The following is a 14,542-nucleotide window of genomic DNA, read 5'->3' on the forward strand; positions in this document are numbered from 1 at the left end:
TGTCTCATTTCCTAATCTAATACCCTCAACATCACCCGACTTAATTGGACTACATTCCATTATCCTCGTTTTGCTTTTGTTGATGTTCATCTTATATCCTCCCTTCAAGACACTATCCATTCCGTTCAACTGCTCTTCCAAGTCCTTTGCTGTCTCTGACAGAATTACAACGTCATCGGCGAACCTAGAAGTTTTTATTTCTTCTCCATGGATTTTAATACCTACTCCGAAATTTTCTTTTGTTTCCTTCACTGCTTGCTCAATATACAGATTGAATAACATCGGGGAGAGGCTACAACCCTGTCTCACTCCCTTCCCAACCACTGCTTCCCTTTCATGTCCCTCAACTCTTACAACTGCCATTTGGTTTGTATACAAATTGTAAATAGCCTTTCGCTCCGTATATTTCAACCCCGTCACCTTCAGAATTTGAAAGAGAGTATTCCAGTCAACATTGTCAAAAGCTTTCTCTAAGTCTACAAATGCTAGAAACGTAGGTTTGCCTTTCCTTAACCTAGCTTCTAAGATAAGCCGTAGGGTCAGTATTGCCTCACGTGTTCCAATATTTCTACGGAATCCAAACTGATCTTCCCCAAGGTCGGCTTCTACTACTTTTTCCATTCGTCTGTAAAGAATTCGCGTTAGTATTTTGCAGCCGCGACTTATTAAACTGATAGTTCGGTAATTTTTACATCTGTCGACACCTGCTTTCTTTGGGATTGGAATTATTATATACTTCTTGAAGTCTGAGGGTATTTCGCCTGTCTCATACATCTTGCTCACAAGATGGTAGAGTTTTGTCAGGACTGGTTCTCCCAAGGCCATCAGTAGTTCTAATGGAATGTTGTCTACTACCGGGGCTTTGTTTCGACTTAGGTCTTTCACGGCTCTGACAAACTCTTCACGCAGTATCATATCTCCCATTTCATCTTCATCTAGATCCTCTTCCACTTCCACAATATTGTCCTCAAGTACATCACCCTTGTATAGACCCTCTATATACTCCTTCCACCTTTGTACTTTTCCTTCTTTGCTTAGAACTGGGTTTCCCTCTGAGCTCTTGATATTCATACAAGTGGTTCTCTTTTCACCAAAGGTATCTTTAATTTTCCTGTAGGCAGTACCTATCTTACCCCTAGTGAGATAAGCCTCTACATCCTTACATTTATCCTCTAGCCATCCCTGCTTAGCCATTTTGCACTTCCTGTCGATCTCATTTTTGAGACGTTTGTATTCCTTTTTGTCTGCTTCATTTACTGCATTTTTATATTTTCTCCTTTCATCAATTAAATTCAATATTTCTTCTGTTACCCAAGGATTTCTATTAGCCCTCGTCTTTTTACCTACTTGATCCTCTGCTGCCTTCACTACTTCATCCCTCAAAGCTACCCATTCTTCTTCTACTGTATTTCTTTCCCCCATGCCTGTCAATTGTTCCCTTACGCTCTCCCTGAAACTCTGTACTACCTCTGGTTTAGTCAGTTTATCCAGGTCTCATCTCCTTAAATTCCCACCTTTTTGCAGTTTCTTCAGTTTTAATCTACAGGTCAGAGTCCACATCTGCCCCTGGAAATGTCTTACAATTTAAAACCTGGTTCCTAAATCTCTGTCTTACCATTATATAATCTATCTGATACCTTTTAGTATCTCCAGGGTTCTTCCATGTATACAACCTTCTTTCATGATTCTTGAACCAAGTGTTAGCTATGATTAAGTTATGCTCTGCACAAAATTCTACCAGGCGGCTTCCTCTTTCATTCCTTACCCCCAATCCATATTAACCTATTACATTTCCTTCTCTCCCTTTTCCTACTACCGAATTCCAGTCACCCATTACTATTAAATTTTCGTCTCCCTTCATATCTCAATAATTTCTTTTATTTCATCATGTTGATGTTGTTGTGGTCTTCAGTCCTGAGACTGGTTTGATGCAGCTCTCCATGCCACTCTATCCTGTGCAAGCTTCTTCATATCCCAGTACCTACTGCAACCTACATCCTTCTGAATCTGCTTAGTGTATTCATCTCTTGGTCTCCCCCTATGATTTTTAACCTCCACGCTGCCCTCCAATACTAAATTGGTGATCCCTTGATGCCTCAGAACATGTCCTACCAACCGATTCCTTCTTCTGGTCAAGTTGTGCCACAAACTTCTCTTCTCCCCAATCCTATTCAATACTTCCTCATTAGTTATGTGATCTACCCATCTAATCTTCAGCATTCTTCTGTAGCACCACATTTCAAAAGCTTCTATTCTCTTCTTGTCCAAACTATTTACCGTCCATGTTTCACTTCCATACATGGCTACACTCCATACAAATACTTTCAGAAATAACTTCCTGACACTTAAATCTATACTCGATGTTAACAAATTTCTCTTCTTCAGAAACGCTTTCCTTGCCATTGCCAGTCTACATTTTATATCCTCTCTACTTCGTCCATCATCAGTTACTTTGCTCCCCAAATAGCAAAACTCCTTTACTACTTTAAGTATCTCATTTCCTAATCTAATACCCTCAGCATCAGCCGGCTTAATTCGACTACATTCCATTATCCTCGTTTTGCTTTTGTTGATGTTCATCTTATATCCTCCCTTCAAGACACCATCCATTCCGTTCAACTGCTCTTCCAAGTCCTTTGCTGTCTCTGCCAGAATTACAATGTCATCGGCGAACCTCAAAGTTTTTATATCTTCTCCATGGATTTTAATACCTACTCCAAATTTTTCTTTTGTTTCCTTTACTGCTTGCTCAATATACAGATTGAATAACATCGGGGAGAGGCTACAACCCTGTCTTACTCCCTTCCCAACCACTGCTTCCCTTTCATGTCCCTCAACTCTTATAACTGCCATCTGGTTTCTGTACAAGTAGTAAATAGCCTTTCGCTCCCTGTATTTTACCCCTGCCACCTTTAGAATTTGAAAGAGAGTATTCCAGTCAACATTGTCAAAAGCTTTCTCTAAGTCTACAAATGCTAGAAACGTAGGTTTGCCTTTCCTTAATCTTTCTTCTAACATAAGTCGTAAGGTCAGTATTGCCTCACGTGTTCCAGTATTTCTACGGAATCCAAACTGATCTTCCCCGAGGTCGGCTTCTACTAGTTTTTCCATTCGTCTGTAAAGAATTCGTGTTAGTACTTTGCAGCTGTGGCTTATTAAACTGATTGTTCGGTAATTTTCATATCTGTCAACACCTGCTTTCTTTGGGATTGGAATTATTATATTCTTCTTGAAGTCTGAGGGTATTTCGCCTGTTTCATACATCTTGCTCACCAGATGGTAGAGTTTTGTCGGGACTGGCGCTCCCAAGGCCGTCAGTAGTTCCAATGGAATGTTGTCTACCCCGGGGGCCTTGTTTCGACTCAGGTCCTTCAGTGCTCTGTCAAACTCTTCACGCAGTATCGTATCTCCCATTTGATCTTCATTTACATCCTCTTCCATTTCCATAATATTGTCCTCAAGTGCATCGCCCTTGTATAGACCCTCTATATACTCCTTCCACATTTCTACTTTCCCTACTTTGCTTAGAATTGGGTTTCCATCTGAGCTCTTGATGTTCATACATTTTTACCTACTTGATCCTCTGCTGCCTTCACTACTTCATCCCTCAGAGCTACCCATTCTTCTTCTACTGTATTTCTTTCCCCCATTCCTCTTAATTGTTCCCTTATGCTCTCCCTGAAACTCTGTACAACCTCTGGTTCTTTCAGTTTATCGAGGTCCCATCTCCTTAAATTCCCACCTTTTTGCAGTTTCTTCAGTTTTAATCTACAGGTCATAACCAATAGATTGTGGTCAGAGTCCACATCTGCCCCTGGAAACGTCTTACAATTTAAAACCTGGTTCGTAAATCTCTGTCTTACCATTATATAATCTATCTGATACCTTTTAGTATCTCCAGGGTTCTTCCATGTATACAACCTTCTATCATGATTCTTAAACCAAGTGTTAGCTATGATTAAGTTGTGCTCTGTGCAAAATTCTATCAGGCGGCTTCCTCTTTCATTTCTTAGCCCCAATCCATATTCACCTACTACGTTTCCTTCTCTCCCTTTTCCTACATTCGAATTCCAGTCACCCATGACTATTAAATTTTCGTCTTCCTTCACTATCTGAATAATTTCTTTTATTTCATCATACATTTCTTCAATTTCTTCGTCATCTGCAGAGCTAGTTGGCATATAAACTTGTACTACTGTAGTAGGTGTGGGCTTCGTATCTATCTTGGCCACAATAATGCGTTCACTATGCTGTTTGTAGTAGCTTACCCGCATTCCTATTTTCCTATTCATTATTAAACCTACTCCTGCATTACCCCTATTGGACTTTGTCTTTATAACCCTGTAGTCACCTGACCAGAAGTCTTGTTCCTCCTGCCACCGAACTTCACTAATTCCCACTATATCTAACTTTAACCTATCGATTTCCCTTTTTAAATTTTCTGCCCTACCTGCCCGATTAAGGGATCTGACATTCCACGCTCCAATCCGTAGAACGCCAGTTTTCTTTCTCCTGATAACGACATCCTCTTGAGTAGTCCCCGCCCGGAGATCCGAATGGGGGACTATTTTACCTCCGGAATATTTTACCCAAGAGGACGCCATCATCATTTAATCATACAGTAAAGCTGCATGCCCTCGGGAAAAATTACGGCCGTAGTTTCCCCTTGCTTTCAGCCGTTCGCAGTACCAGCACAGCAAAGCCGTTTTGGTTATTGTTACAAGGCCAGATCAGTCAATCATCCAGACTGTTGCCCCTGCAACTACTGAAAAGGCTGCTGCCCCTCTTCAGGAACCACACGTTTGTCTGGCCTCTCAACAGATACCCCTCCGTTGTGGTTGTACCTACGGTGCGGCTATCTGTATCGCTGAGGCACGCAAGCCTCCCCACCAACGGCAAGGTCCATGGTTCATGGGGGGGGGGGGGGGGGGTATTTCATCATACATTTCTTTAATTTCTTCGTCATCTGCAGAGCTAGTTGGCATATAAACTTGTACTACTGTAGTAGGCGTGGGCTTCGTGTCTATCTTGGCCACAATAATGTGTTCACTATGCTGTTTGTAGTAGCTTACCCGTATTCCTATTCTTTTATTCATTATTAAACCTACTCCTGCATTACCCCTATGTGACTTTGTATTTATAACCCTGTATTCGCCTGACCAAAAGTCTTGTTCCTCCTGCCACCGAACTTCACTAATTCCCACTATATCTAACTTTAACTTATCAATTTCCCTTTTTAAATTTTCTAACCTACCTGCCCGATTAAGGGATCTGACATTCCACGCTCCGATCCGTAGAACGCGTTTTCTTTCTCCTGATAACGACTTCCTCTTGAGTAGTCCCCGCCCGGAGATCCGAATGGGGGACTATTTTTCCTCCAGAATATTTTACCCAAGAGGACGCCATCATCATTTAATCATACAGTAAAGCTGCATGCCCTCGGGAAAAATTACGGCTGTAGTTTCCCCTTGCTTTCAACCGTTCGCAGTACCAACACAGCAAGGCCGTTTTGGTTAGCGTTACAAGGCCAGATCAGTCAATCATCCAGACTGTTGCCCCTGCAACTACTGAAAAGGCTGCTGCCCCTCTTCAGGAACCACGCGTTTGTCTGGCCTCTCAACAGATACGCCTCCGTTGTGGTTGCACCTACGGTACGACTATCTGCATCGCTGAGGCACGCAAGCCTCCCCACCAACGTCAAGGTCCATGGTTCATGGGGGGAAGAACAAGAACTTACAGGCTCAAAATGAAAAACTTGATAGTCAGAATAAAATTTGTCAGGAACAGGCTAAGGTTAGTAAAGGTCTATCTGAAAAAGTGGAAACACAGTCTAAAAACACTGCCAGTATAAACAAAAAGCTTAAGAAACGGAGTTAACAAATGGTAAGGAATAACTAAAAGTGAGAAAAAGTTAATAATAAAATAGATTTTCTGACTGAGGAACGTATTAACATGAAGAAAGATTTGAAAGATTTAGGTGAAATTGCTCATAATATACAGGCAGAAACTGTGGACATCAATGGCAGGTTTGAAACTGAAGTAGAGAAAATACAGAAACAGGTCTAACCTATCATAGAGTGAAAAGTTTTCTCATGTTAAGAAAGCAATAACAAAAGCAAACGAAGAACAGATTTCTCAGCTGAGAATCACTGTTCAAGAGACTGAGGAAAGCCTAGAAAGGAAAGTAGAGCATTGCATAGAGAAGTGTTGCAATAACACAATGTTAGTGACCTAGAAAGAAAGATTATGTGTAATGGCCCTTATGTGGTAGACAGAACACCAATTTACAAGGTACTAGAGGGCGAAGAAAAATCCCACCCTTACCAAAATCACAGCGGATGATTATCGCCTGTGGATTTTATTAAGAACTGCGAAAGGGTGTTTCCTGAAAATATCACAGATCAGGGAAAAATAAATAACGTAATTAGTGGTTTAGCAGAAGAAGCTAAACGATGTGGAATTAACGTAAGTACTGAAGCAATGACCTTCAGTGAATTTAGACACAAATTCTTGGACTAGTATTGGTCCAAGCAGATACAAAATAGCCTCTGGCGTGAGTTTATAATGATAAGAATGTTCGAAGGAAATGGCCGAATGAGCATGAAAGAATTTTGTTAATCTTGGTATAGGAGATTGGCTCACTTAAGAAATCTAAGGAGTGATTCCGAGATCATATGGGAACTCTGGAAGAAATTACCAGAAGGTTCCAACAGATATGTGGGCAGTAACCACCGTACTTTTTCTGCATTATAGAAAAAGTGATTGACGACGACCACTAGTGAGAAAACAAATTCCATTAGAATAATAACCTTCGGAATAAAAGGAAAGATCGGTTTAAAAGAAATGATGAGAAAATGATAATCTGTATCAGGTTAATATTTTTCAAAGAGGAAGAGGGAGATAAAGATTTTCCTCTAACCATTACGGAAGAGGACATGGGCCGCGAAATAACTCCCATAGAGAGGAGTTAAGCGAATGTTGGGGGTCTGACGGAGGCAGGAATAAGATACAGGAGGCCCAAACGCAAGAAAAATTCTCGACATAGACAGAGAAGCTTCGATAAGCTGCAGTAAGGTGCAGATGAGAGACCGGACACTAGGTCTGCTGCGACAGGTGGTACTGCAGGTGAATCACAGTCGGCTAGCAACGAACGTATTTCGTGCGCTAATAAGTCGCTGCAGCGGACCGCTTTAGCTAGAATTAATTCTAGCTGACGGAGAGTGATGTCACAGATCAGTCAGCTGAGGCTGCGAGTAAGCCAGTAGATGGGGCATCGCACACTGTAACAAATTCAGAGGCTACTGAAAAACAACGTGCAGTAACTGAGATGGAGGAGAGTTAGTACGGTATTGATAATTGGCGTATACAGATGAGTCATCTGTACACATGAGTAATCTGTATAACGATGTAAAGCAGTATAACGAGAAGAAAGATACCGTTATGATGACCGGAAAGGAGGTAAAGGAGAAAGATTTATTGTCTGTAGCCACACAGAGTACGTGAGCTACCAATACAATTGAATCAAAAAGGGCCACGCAGAGGACGCATGTCGCTAATGTTAGGGAAAAGGAAGAGGTAGTAATTAGAGGGGAAGTAGGAGATGTAGATTTACACTTTGCTGAAGAATTATTCCGTGACAAAGAATCTGAGGATAATGTTCCTGCCATTAATAAGCCTGATTTGAAGGAAAACGAATTTGTGCGATTGACAGAAATCCATAAACATTATAATGTTTATGAACTGCAAACTGATGACGTCAGGGAAGATAAGGAAGACAGTTCCGACGAAGACGAACTACCAACAGAGGAAAACAATCTGCCAGCTACAAAAGATAAACCAGAGGAATTCACTACTATAGAACGAATCCAGAAATGTATGAATACGGGACTAGTGACGATCTAGAGTTCTCAAAGAAATTAAGAAGGGCGTTCATGTTAGAAACCGACAGTGATAGCGAAGATGCTGACTTAAAGGAAAATGAAGAAATCAACCAATCTAGTGATTCAGAATCGAAGGAATCGAAGCTTACTGAGAAATTCTGTCTGATATAAATGAGAATACCAGAGAATAAGCATATTTCGTGTGAAAAGTTGCTGAAACTGGACAGTAAACAGGAAAAAGAAGTTAGTCAAGAGGAAATAAAATCTGTAAATGACAAGACCTGTGAAGAAGCAGTCATTACAACACAGGATCCGGAAGACATAACTGATCCCAAAAAAAAGTCACCACCAGACAAATTGATTGGTAAACAGCAACAAGTAAGGGTCGTAAAGGATTTTGGGATTGGAAAGAAGAAAGAACCACCAAACTTAGAATGTAAAGAGATGAATACTACTTCATGGGTAGATGTAATGGTAGACCAAGACTTATTGTGGGAGGAACAAGAGGACAAGGAAGTGAAAGTGATGGAAAACACTGAGGATGGAACTTTTAAAATGTTATACTTAAAAGAATAGCCAATATATGCAACAATATTAGAAGATTCTAAAATGGAGATGAAGTGTGGAAATAAGTGAACGTCAAATTTGACGGTAATGATTGTGCACAGATACCAAAATTTTACAAAACATTTAAAGGGGTACTGTTTATTAGAAAAGGGAAAAATAGTGAAGAATGGCAAGTCTGTTGGCCATTGCAGTTTGAAATAGAATTAATTGATTACTTTCATTTGGCATATGGACGTTGTGTGGCGAAAAAGTGCCATGATAAAATTGAAAGTGTTGTCAAAATCGGACGTAATGCTTTGAAAAAGGTTACAGAGCGTTTGAAGTCATGCAATATTTGTCAAAGGGCTTGAGTGGCCAACAATACCAACAAAGGTGCTATGTAGGATCACAAACCATTAGATAACTTAGAGCTACTGTCTGTAGACGTACATAGGCCCCTGCCTAAAACCACTGGAAATTTCACCAACATTCTAGTTATTTTAGATGTATTTTCAACATTTATTAAACTGATGGGTCAGGAAAGCCACAACTAAAGCAGTTTTCCATAAAATGAAGGAATACTTTAATGAGATAGGAGTACCAAGGAGAGTACTATCTGATAATGGTCCGCAATTTTCTGCAAAATTATGGTTAGAAGGAATGGAGCAAAAATGAATACAAGTAGCACACAATTCAGCCTACCACACATCTAGTAATCCAGTAGCACGCTATATGCGAGAATTATGAAGACTATGCAGGACATACTATCACCAAAACCAGAACTTGGAGCAAATTAATTCCAAAATTTGAAGTAATCATCAGTTCATTACAACATGAATCCACTGGTTTCACACCTAAAGAAATTAGGTAAGGTCACAAAACTAAAAGTTTGATAGAAGAAGTGATAGAATACCCACACAGTAAAGAAACAGATTTGGTAAAGAAAAAGGAAATAGTGAGAGAACTAAGTAGACGAAAAGCAATGCAGGACCAAAAGGGCACGATGAAAAGGTAAAATTTTCCAAATTTAACCTTGGTGAACTGGTACTTGTTAAATCTTACGAAAAATCTAGTGAGGTAAATCACGATATTTCAAAATTTAAACGCGTTTACTATGCTCCTTTTGAAGTTTAAGGAATACCTCACCCTAAGGCATACTTTCTGGTTTCCACTAGGAGCTAGAAATATTGTTGACTTAAAGAAGTACGTAGCCAGAAATGTATAAAAATTTACAGCTATTATTATTGTCCAATGTCTGTAATTTGCATAAATTTTACTGCAACCATTAATATCTGTCGATTTTCAGGTTCTGAGATACTTTTGTACAAAAGTGCAATGATGGAAAATTTAAACAAATGTGTCACTTAGAGTACTGTTAAGAGAAATACTGCAGCCTAAGGAGCACAACAAACCCATGGTTTTTGAAGAAAAAGGCTTGCCAAAAATCATGTCAAATAAAAGGGGCAGCCTACAGGGAAGAATGCACAAAGTTTTCTTAAAGAAAATGTTCAATGGAGTGTTTTTATCTTATAAAGAAGCCAGAAGAGAAGTGTATGCTATTGGTTCACAGAGCCAAGAAGGACTGCCATAATACCCATAATGAGGGCAGTAAATTGTTCTATTAAAATGTAGTAATTTTGTATCATTAATGCTAAAATGTTTATATGTAAAGTATGTTTCTATGATGTAACTTGTAAGAGACATAAGTGTATAGTTTTGTTCAGGAGGACGTTGCTTTAATGTAAACTAACCAATGAAACCTATTATTTTTGGGTATTTCAATCATGCTTACCTGTTGGGACACACAATGGCATATACAGAGTTATTTGTTTACAGCTCATTTAATTTTTTAATTTTTTTTTTTTTGCCTTGAAATTTTTGTATATTGGAACTACTATATTTTCTGTATATGTAAAGTAAAGTGTGCTATACTGGAGTTTGAAGTTCTTTGCATTTATGTGAGTAATGCATGTAAAATACTATGTAATTTGTTTATTGCCTTAAATAATTTTCTGGTTACATTTTGTATTTAAAAATATTTGTGTATATAGACTGTTCATATTGATGTAAATTTGACGATTGTAAGAAATGGTAACGCTTAGGAACAGTGCAAGAAATAGGTGTTAAATAAACCCAGTGTGCTTTTGTTTGACACGAAAGTGGCTCTGGAGAGTGGATAAGGTGGCAAGGGCGAATTGACGCGCCGCCCCCAGCAAGCTCGGAAAGTAAGTCACACAGTGTATGCAGCACAGATCGAGGCAACACCAATGTGGAGCAGTGGAAGCTTTGCCTGCAAATTTGCACAAAAATGCCTCTGATGAAGACTGAAAATGGCTTACGGCATACCTGCAAGTTGTTGGGGTATTGTAAGAGTATTTAAATTGGTTCAAATGGCTCTGAGCACTAAGCGACTTAACTTTTGAGGTCATCAGTCGCTTAGAACTTAGAACTAATTAAACCTAACTAACCTAAGGACATCACACACATCCATGCCCGAGGCAGGATTCGAACCTGCGACCTTAGCGGTCGCTCGGTTCCAGACTGAAGCGCCTAGAACCGCACGGCCACTCCGGCCAGCAGAGCACTTAAAACGGAACGACACTAAGAAGAGAAACTGAGCCCATACAGCAAGATACTTATAGGCAGTACTGTGGGTAGTGTAGCTGTCATCATTGTTCGCCACAGCCAAGCCTACAGTCGCCAGATAAGATTTTTTTTCCAATTTACTTTTTCCTATTTTACTTTTGCACAGTGTGAACCATTAATTTAAACTGTATTAATAATCACTCATGAACTTTAAAGATACTGGTTCACCTTGTTATTTCATCCTGATCATACACCTATTTAGGGTTTCTTCTTGGTGTTTAATTAATCTGAGTATCCTGTTTTGCAGACTTATGAAGTGCCTAGTTAATATCAAGAGGCACCATTCAAATCGTTTTTGTGTAAATAATAAAAAACTTTTTTAACTATAGAAAAGTGTTATAGTAAAAGTTTGCTTATATAAAATTCAATCAGAGCGAAGCCAAGTTACTAGAATCTTTTAAATGACTACACAGAATTAGTTCAATGAGTAATAGCTTTTGAAAGTAAATTACAGTAAGAAAGAGGTTTTTTAAGTGAAATGTTCAGTATAAAAAGTGTGTGCATTAGTACCGTATTGTAGTATTTAAGTTTGTTGGTTACGGAAAGTGTATTTTTATATGTCCCCCCTGGCCAAATTTTTGTAGCTTCCTTGTAAGTCATCTACTGGGCTTTTTCACCTTTAAAAAGATAATGTACAAGGGTGTAGTCCAACGTTGTGTAAGTGGAGAAATATTTATTTGAACGGCCAAATTAAACAGTAGCAATGATTCATATTTCTGCTTTTCCAATACTTCACTGTTTCATTGCTGGCGACCATTAGCACATGTTTTAATCCACTAAATTAACTTGGAACTGAGTTGTCCTAGCTTCAGTACAGTATTATTTATACTGCGTTTCTATTTAACCGCTGGGTAAGGTCTGAGGGAAAGAAGTGAATAGTCTGATTTACTTATCCATTAGACACAACACACGATCAAATCCTGTAAAAAGGGTAATTCTATTGATTAGCTTTTCGTTTTAGCAGAGCTACCCTCCCATAGGGCACTTTATTTGGAAACTAAACTAAATTTTAGTAAGAGGATTATATGCGGCTTTTCCCATGACAGGACTATTTGTTCTGTTGTGGTATATTATACCTGGCAACATTGGGAAAAGGTTTTCTGTTAATTAGGTAAAAGCATACTAAATTACAATAGTAGTGGTAGGGATATACAACAAACCGGACTCTCAATCTGATGTCATATCCAGAAGAACATGTTTACTTTCAATGTAGTGTAAACTTTACGCCGCATTAAACAACATTATTTTCACATTTGGTGGTGGTGGTTACACCTTTACCTCATCTGTAAAAAGAAGAAGAAAAAGAGAATAAGTTACACGTATTTGCCTCTGAATTCTAATACTACCATCATCACTAACACTCAGATGTTGGGTGTGTTCAGGACAATGAGAGTGGTACTGCTGTTGCATGTTTGGCATATTCACCATTTGAGTGTTCTCACATAACTTTTTTTTGATTGGTATAGCTCAGTGTCAGTTAGACTGTCAGTGAGAGCACACCACTAGTTCCTGCTACTAATAAGGCGAGTACACTGTTCGTTTGTTACATATTGTTACGAGCTTCAAACAGGAGCAGCTGCAGTAATTGATAGGAACTGTGATTGCTGTGTACAGTTGTGAACTGATTCAGTGTCCCTTTGCTCACAGCTCCAGGTTGCTTTGGTTTCCGTAACACAGCTTGAGGCTGCTTACAAGGGCCACCACTGTGAGGGGTCGGACACAGGGATGCGAGGGACGTCGAGCACGTCCCATGTGTCCCCCGATCGGTCCACTGCTGTGGCCGCCCCGGGTACTGCCTGCACTGAGGTTGACCGTTCACCTGTGGGCAAGTGGGAAATCATTCCAAAGTCTGACAGGCAGTGAAACACTTTCCGAGGGGCCGTTCGTAGAGCCTCCCTGGTTCGTGTGACAGACAGGCTTCGGGCGGTATCTGTGGGGTGCTCTAAGCTGGATGCAGTCGTCCACACTGTTCCAGAGGAAGCTTCTCGGCCCGCAAGGTCTGGGCATTCACAAAGGGTGGGTTTGCTGGCAGCTGAGAGCTCCAACGATAGGCGCGTAATGGGGTCGCATAGGAACACGGCTGCCAAGAAGGGGAAGGAAGCCGTGTGCACTACATGTGCACATCGTGAGAAGTCATTCCGGATGCGAAAAGGGTGTTTTCGGATTCCAGGAAGAGTACAGTGTACAACCAATTGCATGTGGTGGCTCATGTCGGTACCAGTGACGTGTGTCGCTTTGGATCGGAGGAGATTCTCTCTGGTTTTGGGCGGCTAGCGGATATGGTAAAGATTGCCAGTCTTGCTTGCGAGATTAAGGCGGAGCTCACCATCCGCAGCATCGTCGATGGAGCCGACAATGGTCCTTTAGTGCAGAGCCGAGTGGACACACTGAATCAGAGGCTCAGGCGGTTCTGCGACCGTGTAGGCTGCAGATTCCTTGACTTGCGCCATCGGGTGGTGGGTTTCCGGGTTCCGCTTAGTAGGTCAGGAGTCCACTACACACAGGAAGTGGCTACACGGATAGCGGGGGCTGTGTGGAAGGTTAGAGGGTCTCAGAAAACCACAGAAAGGGCGTCCGTCTAAAAGGGGGAGGTAAAATACAGTAAGATAGTTGTAGAGACAACCGGTAGTGTGGTCGTAAATTGTCGTAGATGTGTTGGAAAAGAACCAGAACTCCAAGCCCAGTATGGGTAGAGTTTATACTTGACAATCGGAGTAAACTATTAACTGGACCGTTTTACCGACCCCCCCCCACTCAGAAGTTATAGCTGCGGAACACTTCAAAGAAAACTTGAGTCTCATTTCAAATAGGTACCTCACTCATACATTTATAGTCGGTGGGTGGTGACTTCAATCTACCCTAGATATGCTGGAAAAATTATACGTTTAGGGGAAGGTTAACTATCTTTTGGTTCAAAAAATCGATTTTTTTAAATTGCATTTTTGGATCCATAAAAGTGTTAGAATCCACCCCTGAAACGGTTTTTCCGAATACGGAACGGAAATGTTTGTCATTCGCGGTTGAACAAAAAAATGCCCCTGCCTGAAATCGGCCTTTTTCACGCACTAGTTTTTTTCTCTTGGCGGACGAGTTATTGTACCGGTGTTTGGGAGGAAACACACAAAATTCAAATGAAAGTTTGAACGCTTGTGATTGGAAGTTAGCCCTCAAGCATTTGCATTCTGGTGCGAAGACTGTGAAGATTGCGACTTTTCTGGCAGTGAGCAGCTACAACTAAGGGTATTGAGCAATTCTGAAAACCATGACAACTGCCCAGATCGAGTAGAACGCCCTCTATGAGGAAGAGGAACGACTAGTTTACGGATCCGGAATAGCAGATTGAACATAAGTTGCATAATATTGCATTTATGTGTAGTCAAGACTTCAAACGCGTTTTTCTCGAAATGACTTTTTTTTCATCGCGCTGTATGGTAGCTTCAAATCTACTGAAGCGATTGGCATGAGTCTTT

Source organism: Schistocerca piceifrons, chromosome 4 (genome assembly GCF_021461385.2).
Source record: "Schistocerca piceifrons isolate TAMUIC-IGC-003096 chromosome 4, iqSchPice1.1, whole genome shotgun sequence".
Lineage (NCBI taxonomy): Eukaryota > Metazoa > Arthropoda > Insecta > Orthoptera > Acrididae > Schistocerca > Schistocerca piceifrons.